The sequence below is a fragment of the Lynx rufus genome, unplaced genomic scaffold, assembly GCF_022079265.1.
Source record: "Lynx rufus isolate CCGP_SWC_20201006 ecotype Redwood Valley unplaced genomic scaffold, mLynRuf1.p SCAF_2, whole genome shotgun sequence".
NCBI classification, from domain to species: Eukaryota; Metazoa; Chordata; class Mammalia; order Carnivora; family Felidae; genus Lynx; species Lynx rufus.
In genome coordinates, this window is record NW_025814834.1 from 111,033,753 (window position 1) to 111,044,155 (window position 10,403).

General features: G+C 41.6%; 1 pseudogene; it reads left to right on the forward strand.

Moving 5' to 3' along the window:
- Positions 1-266: 266 nt before the first annotated feature.
- LOC124514237 (archaemetzincin-2-like) lies at positions 267-9,613 on the forward strand (annotated as a pseudogene).
- The last annotated feature ends 790 nt before the right edge of the window (positions 9,614-10,403 follow it).

The following is a 10,403-nucleotide window of genomic DNA, read 5'->3' on the forward strand; positions in this document are numbered from 1 at the left end:
TTGAATCCTGACTATGGAAGGAATAGCACCAGATACTAGTTGCTGTTTTATGGAACACACAGCCTAATGGAGAACCTTGTCCCAGCACTGCAAGGTACTGCCACCCAGCTCGGGGCTGTTTGTAACTGAGTCTTCAAAAGCCAGCTGCTTCAGGATGGTGGGGACATGGTAAGACAGTGAATTCTATGAGCATAAGCCCATTGTTTTACTTCTCTTGCTGTGAAGTGAATTCTTTGAACTGCAGCAATGCTGTGTGGAATACCATGATGGAGGATAAAGCATTCTGTAATTCTATGGATGGTAGTTTTGGCAAAAGTTTTGTATGCAGGGAAGGCGAATCCATATCCAGAGTAAGTGCCTATTTCAGTAAGAACAAAACACTGTCCCCTCCATGATGGAAGCAGTCCAATGTAATCAACTTGCCACCAGGTAGCTGGCTGATCACCCAGGGGAATGGTGCCATATTGGGGGCTCAGTGTTGGTCCCTGCTGCTGGCAGATTGGGCACTCAGTAGTGGCCATAGCCAGGTCAGTCCTGATGAGTGGAAGGCCATGTTGCTGAGCCCATGCATAACCACTTCTGCCATCATAGCCTCTCTGTTTATGAGCCAGTTAGGCGATGCTAGGGCTGGCTGGGGAAAGGCAGACTGATGTCTACAGAATGGGTCATCCTATCTGCTTAATTAGTAACATCCTCCTCTGCTAAGATCATCATTTGGTGAACATAGGATGCAAATATACTCATGGTTTTTTTTTTTTTTTTACCCAAAGAGGTCTATTCAAATACCTCTTCCCCAAATTTCTTTGTCATCAATTTTCCAACCATATTCCAAGTCCCCAATCATGAAAGCAAATCATTGGCTCAGCCATGAATCAGTATACAATTACACATCTTGCCACTTCTTCCAAGCAAAGTGGACAAGCAGGCATACTGCCTGAAGTTCTGCCCACTAGGAGGATTTTCCTTCACCACTGTTCTTGAGGGATGGCCCAGAAAGGGGCTGCATGGCTACGACCATCCACTTTCAGGTGGTGCTTACATATCACGCAGAACCATCTGTAAACAAGGCCTGAGTCTTTTCTTCCTTTGTCAACTAGTCACAAAAAACTCCCCGTGAGGTGACAGGTGCAGGAAGGAAGGGAGAAGGCCATGCAGCGGGAGTGGAGAGCATGGGCATTTGGGCCACTTCACGTAATTTACTTGCACCTTCAGGTGCCCGGGTTTGGTCACTTATATACCACTTGTCATTTGATGCTGGAGTGTGGTTGTGCACGCCCAATGTTGTGGCTCGGTGGGTCAGATAACACCCAGTTCATGATAGGTAGCTGAGGTCACATGTAATTTGATGGACCACAGCCAAGCATTCAGTCTCTTCTAGGGCCCAGTAGCAGGCCAAGAGCAATTTCTCAAAAGGAGAGTTGCTATTTGCAGAGGATGTCAGGGCCGTACTCCAAAATCTTTAAGACCTGTAATGCAATAAATCTACAGGGGCCTGTGAAAGGCTCCAAGCAGCATCCCTAGTGCCACTGACACTTCCAGTACTTCCACGGGATCTGTGGGTCACGTGGCCCACGTGGCAGAGCAGCTTGCACAGCAGCCTGGAATGTTGCAGAGCCTTCTCTTGTTCTGGGCCCCACTAAAAACTAGCAGCATTTGGGGTCACTTGGCAGATGGGCCAGAGTAACACACCCAAATGAGGAGTACATTGCCTCCAAAATCCAAGGAGGTTGGAGAGTTGATGTCCTCCTGGACAGTGCAGGTGTATTGCTGGTCTTGCCACCTGAAAGCAAACTGCTTTGCTCTGCTGGGCCTTATGGACAGGTTGTGGAGAAAAAGGAATTTACCAGATCAATAGCTGCATGCCAGGCACCAGGGGATGTTAATTTGCACAAGCAACAAAGCCACAGCTGGGACAGCAGCTTCGAATCACTACCTGCTTTAGCTTGTGATAATCTGGTATCATTTCCTAAGACCCACCCGTCTTCTGCAAGGGCCACACAGGGGGGCTTAATGGGGGTGAGGGTGAGCTGGGAGTCACCTTTCACGTCCTTGCACGGATGTCTGCAGTACCTCCAGCAATGCTGAATGGCTTTTTTTAACAAATATTTTTTAAATGTTTATTTATTTTGAGAGAGAATGTGAGCAGGGGAGGAGCAGAGAGAGAGAGAGAGAGAGAGAGAGAGACAATCCTAAGCAGGCTCTGCGCTGTGAGCACAGAGCCCAATGTGGGGCTCAATCTCATGAACGCTGATACCATGACCTGAATGAAATCAAGAACCAGATGCTTAACCAACTAAGCCACCCAGGTGTCCCTGAGTTGCTTCTGATGTGCTTTCTAGGTATGCACAGTTCTAAGGGTTTCACTTGGCTTTTCCCACCCTGGTAGCCCTCACTCCACAGGCTGGAGGGCAAATGTGGCGATTCTGCCAGCTGCTAGCTATGTCTGTTCCATTTATGTATTCTGAACTGGGAAATCACCACAAGATGGGCTTGGGGACCCACTAGGCCCACAGTGACATGGACCTGAGTTAAAATCTCATTGATCCTTGAGCCCCTACTCTGACCAGAGGGCCACAGTAACGTTTTGGGCCTCCTGGAGTCAATGCCTATTCACAGCCAGTGTCCAGTAATCCATGAGTGGTCTGATTGTTTCCTTTTACCCACTGCACAGTTATCCAGGTAAATGGCTGTAAAGGATCTGGTAAAGGTCAAGGGGACCCATTTCCCTGGTTCGTTCAAGGGGTTCCTGGTCTGGGAACTGGCTCAAGTCTGGGAATTGATCTATTTTATGATTTGAGTTAGACTTTTGTTCACTTTACCTAGAACTTTTCTGCTTATACAGACCAAGTAAGAATTTCATAGGCTTCCTATTTATTTCGTTTCTAGGAACACGATGATTAACCGGCTAGTGCCGTGGGTCTCTGTGAGTCAGACTATTCTGCTTGCTTTGATTCTGCAGTCCTTTGTGGTTACCACACCCACCTTCCCTTTTATGTTGTACAGCCAGAAAAACACTCCTTGGGCCTTGAAAGGGCAAGCCATCTTGAGTTCCCTCGGAATGAATTCTGCCAAAAACCTGTGAGGCTGGAGGAGGATTCAGATGAGCTCCCAGCCCTGGCTGGTACCATGATTGCAGCCTTGCGAGACCCTGATCAAGGCCATGTAGTTCTGTTATACTACACTCCTGAAGCATGGCAACTGAAATGATAAATGTTGTTTTAACCTGCTAACTTTGCGGTAATTTGTTGTACAGCTTGGAAAACTAACTAGGAGAATATAGACAGGTGTAATGAGAAGAGAAAGCAGGAATGATCTGTACCCTGAAGGCAATAACTGCAGCAACCTGCTACCCCAAATCCCTGACAGTGCTTTAAAAATACCAACTGCGGGGCACCTGGGTGGCTCAGTCGGTTAAGCGTCTGACTTCAGCTCAGGTCATGATCTCATGATTTGTGGGTTTGAGCCCCGCATTGGGCTCTGTACTGACAGCTTCAGAGCCTGCTTTGGATCCTCTGTCGCCCTCTCTCTGCCCCACCTCCCCTGGTTCTCTCTCTCTCAAAATAAATAAATAAACTTAAAAAAAATAAACAGCATGGAACCTTAAAAAAATACCAATTTCATGCTATTGAAATGGTAAAAGTTAATTTATAAGTGAGACTTTTTTATTAAAAAATTTTTTTAATGTTTATTCATTCTTGAGAGACAGAGAGACAGAGCATGAGTGGGGAAGGGGCAGAGAGAGAAGGAGACACAGAATCCGAAGCAGGGTCCAGGCTCTGAGCTGTCAGCACAGAGCCCGATGCGGGGCTTCAGCCACGAACTGTGAGATCATGACCTGGGCCGAAGTTGGACGCTTAACCAACTGAGCCACCCAGGTGCCCCTCGATGAGGACTTCTTGAGAAATCTACTAGAGAGGAAGTTTCAGGCAACAAAATGACTAGAGAGATATGGACATAAGACTGGTGGTAAGCATTAAATATTTGTTTTTTTTCCCTAGAAATTAATATTAATCACGGGTTAAAAGGGAGAGTATAGTATGCTACCTGCTGTCAGTATGTTCTGACATTGTAGGTACAGCACAACTATTTAAAAAGTCAGAGGAAACCCCTAAAGGAGATGGAGATTAATTCCTCACCCCCTTAATGTGAGCTATGTTTACAGACTTGCTTCCACAGAGTCGATTATGGAAAGGAGGGAGGGAGGGATAACTTGACAGTAGACGGACCTAGTAAACACTACTTAAACATGTTTGTGTATCTGTCTACTAAAAGATCCTAGCAATAATTACAAACCCAAAAGCAATGGTCATGCCACACTACCTACATTATGCTATGAAAATACTGCTTCCCAGTAAATAAAACCAGAGATTCTTGGAAGAATGACTAAAGAGCAGGATATACATAAGATGTGTCTAGAATATCTTGCCATACCAGATAGCAAAATCATATCAGAAAGAATCAAGAGCCAACCTAAGGATGCTCCTATAAAAAGATACAATCAGACAATAAGTAACTCCTAATGAAAGAACACAATACAATAAGTAGTCTTTCAAAATAAAAAAAAAAATATGAACTGACCAAGACTCTGTATCCATTGGACAGAAAATCATGTTTGAACTATAGTATTAAGTACAATCAAAAAAATCAAAATGCGGGGAACTTAAAGGATTGAGTGCTTTTACAAATAAATTGTAAGAAGGGCACCTGGGTGGCTCAGTCCATTAAGCATCTGACTTCGGCTCGTGTCTATGATCTCACAGTTTGTGAGTTAGAGCCCAGCGTCAGGCTCTGTGCTGACAGCTCAGAGCCTGGAGCCTACTTCAGATTCTGTGTCTCCCTCTCTCTCTGCTCTTTCCCCACTCATGCTCTGTCTTTCTCTCTCTCCTTCAAAAATAAATAAACATTAAAAAAAATTTTACAGATAAATTTTAAGAAAAAAACAAGGGCCACCTACTAAAAATTTAAAATGTATATCAAAGACAGAGAACAGATAAGACAGACGGTAATGTTAAGAGATATACACTGGTTCTTAAAACTATGGGGAAATTTAAAAAATGTGATTACCATAACTGTCAAGATAGGGACATCCATTAATGGCAGAGTAGATTTACTAAGAGCAATCACACTCTGGGCCATAAAATACATCTTAACAAATTTAATAGTGTAGAAATCAGTAACATAAAGACGGCTGGAAAATCCCAAAATATTGGGAGATTAAACCACACACTTTTAAATAGCACGTGGGTCAAAAGAGTCTCAAGAGAAGGTAAGAATTTTGAAATAAATGAAAATACAAAGCTTCAAAATTTGTGGAATTCAGTGAAAGCAATGTTTAGAAGGGAATTCATGGCTCTAAACACATATTAGTAGACAAAAAGAAAGATCTAAGATTTAAAAAATATAAACTTCCAATTTAGGAAACCAGAGAAAGAATAGCAACTTTCTAAAGCAAGTTTCTAAAGGAATAGAAATAATTAAAATCACTGCAGAAATAAATGAAATTGACAACAGGGAATCAATGGAGAAAATCAACAGAGCCAAAATCTGGTTCTTTAAAAATATCAATCAAATTGATAAAACTCTAACTAGGCTGACCAAGGAGAAAACAGAAGTCACAAACTACCATTATCAGAAATTAAAGAGGAAACGTTAAAGTATCAACATTACAGAACTAAAAAGAATCAGGAGGGAATACTAGAGGCAACTTTAAGCCAAAAAATCTACTTAGAGTAAATGGATGAATTCTTAGAAACACACAAACTATCAATACCGACTCAAGAAGAAACAGATCTGAATAGATCAATAGTAAGTAAGCAAACTGAGATAGCAATAAAAAAAAACTACCCACAAAGAAAATCTCAGGATCAGATGATTTCACTGATGAATTCTAATACATGTTTAAGGAAGAATTAATACAAATCCTTAAAAAAATTTTTTTTAAGTTTATTTATTTTTGACAGTGACAGAGTGTGAGCATGAGCTTGGGAGGGGCAGAGAGAGAGAGGGAGACACAGAATCTGAAGCAGGCTCCAGGCTCTGAGCTGTCAGCACAGAGCCCGACGCGGGGCTCGAACTCACGGACCGCGAGATCATGGCCCGAGCTGAAGTCGGCCACTTAACCGACTGAGCCACCCAGGCGCCCCCTTAAGCGTGTTTAATAATCTAAAGCAGACCATAGACAAAGAACTGAAGGAAATTAGTAAGACGACGTCTGAACAAAATAAGAATATCAGTAAAGAGATGGAAATTATAAAAAGCAACCAAAAAAAAGTCTGGAGCTGAAAAGTACTATAACTGAAATGAAAAACTCATTAGAGGGATTCAATAGTAGATTTAAGCAAGTAGAAGAAAGGATCACTGGACTTGAAGATTAGACATTAATTATCCAGAAGAGTAGAAAGAAAAACAAAATGAAGAAAGTGACCAGTCTAAAGAGCTGTGGGACACCACCAAGCACACCATAAATTTGGGGTGTTGATTGTAATCCCTAAGGTAACTCCTAGGAAAATAACATATACAGAAACTGAAAGGAGGGAATCCAAATGGTACACTGCAAAAAATACATTTCATAAAATACATGAAGACATAACAATTATAAACATATCCAGAAATAAGTACCACCAAAACTATATGAAGGAAAAATTGACATAATTGAAGGGGAAATAGTTCAACAATAATAGTTGGAGACTACACTTGCCACTCTCAACAGTGGATAGAAACAACCAGATGGATGAATAAGGAAACCAAGAATGTGAACAACACTATAAACTGAGCTGACGTAACAGACAGATACAGAACACTTAGCAACAGGAGTTGCTACACATCCTTCTCAGGTACATGTGGAATATTCTCCAGAAGAGACCATATGTTAGGCCACAAAACAAGTCTCAATAAATTTAAGTAGCTTTAAACCATATACAATATCTTTTTCAATCACAATAGAATGAAACTGGAAATGAATAAAAGAAATAAAACTGGACAATTTACAAACAGGTGGGAAGTAAACAAACACTCTTTAACCACAAGAACAACTAACAAGGGAAATTAGAAAGCACCTTGAGACAAGTGGAAACACAATACGGCAAAACTTAAGGAATGCAGCACAAGCAGTGCTCAGAGGGAAATTTATAGTTGTAAATGTATATGCTGAAAAATGGAATATCTCAAGTCAGTAACCTTAATTGTACATCTTAAGGAGCTAGGGAAAAAAAGCGAACTAATCCCAAAGCTAGCAGAAGGAAATAAAAACAGAATAGAGATAAGAGAACAGAAAGAGAAAATCAACAAAAAAGTTGGTTCTTTGAAAAGATGAACAAAATTAACAAATACCTTTCTCTAGATTGACTAAGAATAAAAAAAGATTCAAATTACTAAAATCAGAAATGATGGGGCACTTGGGTGGCTCAGTCAGTTGAGTGTCCAACTTTGGCTCAGGTCATGATCTCATGGCTCATGAGTTTGAGTCCTGCGTCGGGCTCTGTGCTGACAGCTCGGAGCCTAGAGCCTGCTTCTGATTCTATGTCTCCCTCTCTCTACCCCGCCCCCTCTCACTCTCCGTCTCTCTCTCTCTCTCAAAAACAAATAAACATTAAAAAAATTAAAAAGAAATCAGAAATGAATGTAGGGACATTACTATCAATTTTACGGAAATAAAAAGGATATTCTACCCAAACTAATGCAAGAAGAAATGGAGGTGTGCAAGTGTTGCCACGGGAGGTGAGTGTGCGGCATTGAGGCCTGATGTGGGGAAGGCATCCTACACAATTCTATGGCCAGGTGTAGACACTTCTGTCCAAGGCAAAAACTTCAATGGGAACCTTTGTCTCTAAAGATGGAAACAGTGTGACCACCTGAACAGACACTAAAAATAGCTCTCATCTCAAAGAATCCAGCACTGTGTAACAGTATGAGAACTTAGATGCTGGGGAACAGCATTTGGTGAGTGAATCCTTCCAGCCAGAGACAGTGCTCTCTTTGGACTCATCACCTTGCATTTTTTTCTTTTATTATTATTAGTTTTTTAATTTACATCCAAGCATATAGTGCAACAATGATTTCAGGAGTAGGTTCCTTAATGCCTCTTCCCCATTTAGCCCATCCCCCCTCCCACAACTCCTTCAGTAACCCTCTGTTTGTTCTCCATATTTAAGAGTATCTTATGTTTCGTACCCCTCCCTGTTTTTATATTGTTTTTGCTTCCCTTCCCTTATGCTCATCTATTTTGTATCTTAAAGTCCTCTTATGAGTGAAGTCATATGATTTTTGTTTTTCTCTAATTTCACTTAGCATAATACCCTCCAGTTCCATCCACGTAGTTGCAAATGGCAAGATTTCATTCTTTTTGATTGCCGAGTAATACTCCATTGTCTCCATTGTGTGTATGTGTGTGTGTGTGTGTGTGTGTGTGTGTGTGTGTGTATATATATATATATATATATTACATTTTCTTTATCCATTCATTCATCCTTTATCATTCATCCATCAATGGACATTTGGGCTCTTTCCATACTTTGGCTATTGTTGATAGAGTTGCTCTAAACATTGGGGTGCATGTGTCCCTTTGAAACAGCACACCATATCCCTTGGATAAATACCTAGTAGTGCAATTTCTGGGTCATAGGGTAGTTCTACTTTTAATTTTTTGAGGAACCTCCATACTGTTTTCCAGAGTGGCTGCACTAGCTTGCATTCCCACCAACGATGCAAAAGAGATCCTCTTTCTCCACATCCTCACCAACATCTGTTGTTGCCTGAGTTGTTAATGTTAGCCATTCTGATAGGTCATCACCTTGCATTTGTAATCAGATCGGATCTCTTCCCATCATGAGGCTCCTGATAATGTTGAACAGGTTTTCAGTGATCCTTGTAGAAAGACACCCTCCCCAAAGAAATGCAGTATTTACATACAGTCCATTGGTATATACTGGATCTCCAGGAAACACCAGAATTACTAGTTAAGAATGTATTACATGGCTCAAGTGTTACAGTGGAAACTTTTCTATGGGTTCACAGTAAAACTCCTAGAAACACTTCCTGTTTCTGCATTGTTAGAGTCAACGATAGTGCAAAAAATCCACAAATGTATGCAGGGCACATTGTGAAGGTTTAACAAAAAAGAAACCCGAAGATGCATTCTGTTGTGGGGAAAACAACAATTGATCTTTACTCAAGAGATTCCTGGAATTTTTTCTTTGGACAGGCCTCTTTGACAGATGGTGTGGGAATATTCAGCTTTGCCAGGTTATGGCAGTGACTTTTTATAGCTCATGATAGGAAGAACAAAGTAAAGAGATCCAGGAAACATCAAGTGACGATTCAATTTCTGATAACTCTTCTATACCTACAGTGACTAGTATTTTGCTGCGTCAGTCTTGTAAGACTTTAGCCAATGAGATTACACACAAATATGGACTGAAACACTGTCAGGGCCTTGTATGTCTAATGTGAGGCTCCAGCCACTTAGAAAAAGCCAACTACCTCTCCTAAATCTTTGCCCCATCAGTTTGCACAAGTTGCAGTTTGCTGGTTTCAACATATTGTAGAAAGATGCAAAGTGCTGGTGAGGTGGACTGATGGTGAATCACTCCAAAACACAGTCAGGAGGATAACGTGAATTTGGCAAAACTTGAGGAAACCTTAATGGAGAAAGTGTGAGCGGGGGAGGGGCAGAGAGAGAGGGAGACACAATCAGAAGCAGGCTCCAGGCTCTGAGCTGTCAGCACAGTGTCCGACATGGGTCTCGAACTCACGAACTGTTGAGATCATGACCTGAGCCGAAGTCCGAGGCTTAACCGACTGAACCACCCTGGTGCCCCAACACAGAATTTTCATATGATTCAGAAATCCCACTCCTAAATATATATCCAAAGTGAAGTAAAGCCCTTGAACAGATACTTGTATGCCAGTGTTCACTAGAACATTATTTACAATCCACGGGGAGCTTGGGTGGCTCAGTTGGTTCAGGTCTTGATCTCAGGGTTGTGAGTTCAAGCCCTGGGGATGGAGCCTACTTAAAACAAAAACAAAAACAGAAACAAAAACAAACTAGGAAGCTATTTACAATCCAAAATGTACAAATAACAATGAAGTGTCCCTCAACAGGTAAATGGATAAAATGTGATATATACATATACATAATGCAACATATCGAAAACCACTTAATTGTACATTTTAATTTTTTTTAATGTTTATTTATTTTGAAAGGGGAGGATGGGCAGAAAGGGAGGGAGAGAGAGAATCCTAAGCAGGCTCCGCACTGTCAGTGCAGAGCCCAACATGGGGCTTGATCTCATGAACCGTGAGATCATGATCTGAGCCAAGATCCAGAGTGGGAAGCTTAACCAATGAGCCACCCCAGCACCCCTCAATTGTACTTTTTAAATGGGTCAACTATACAGTGTGTG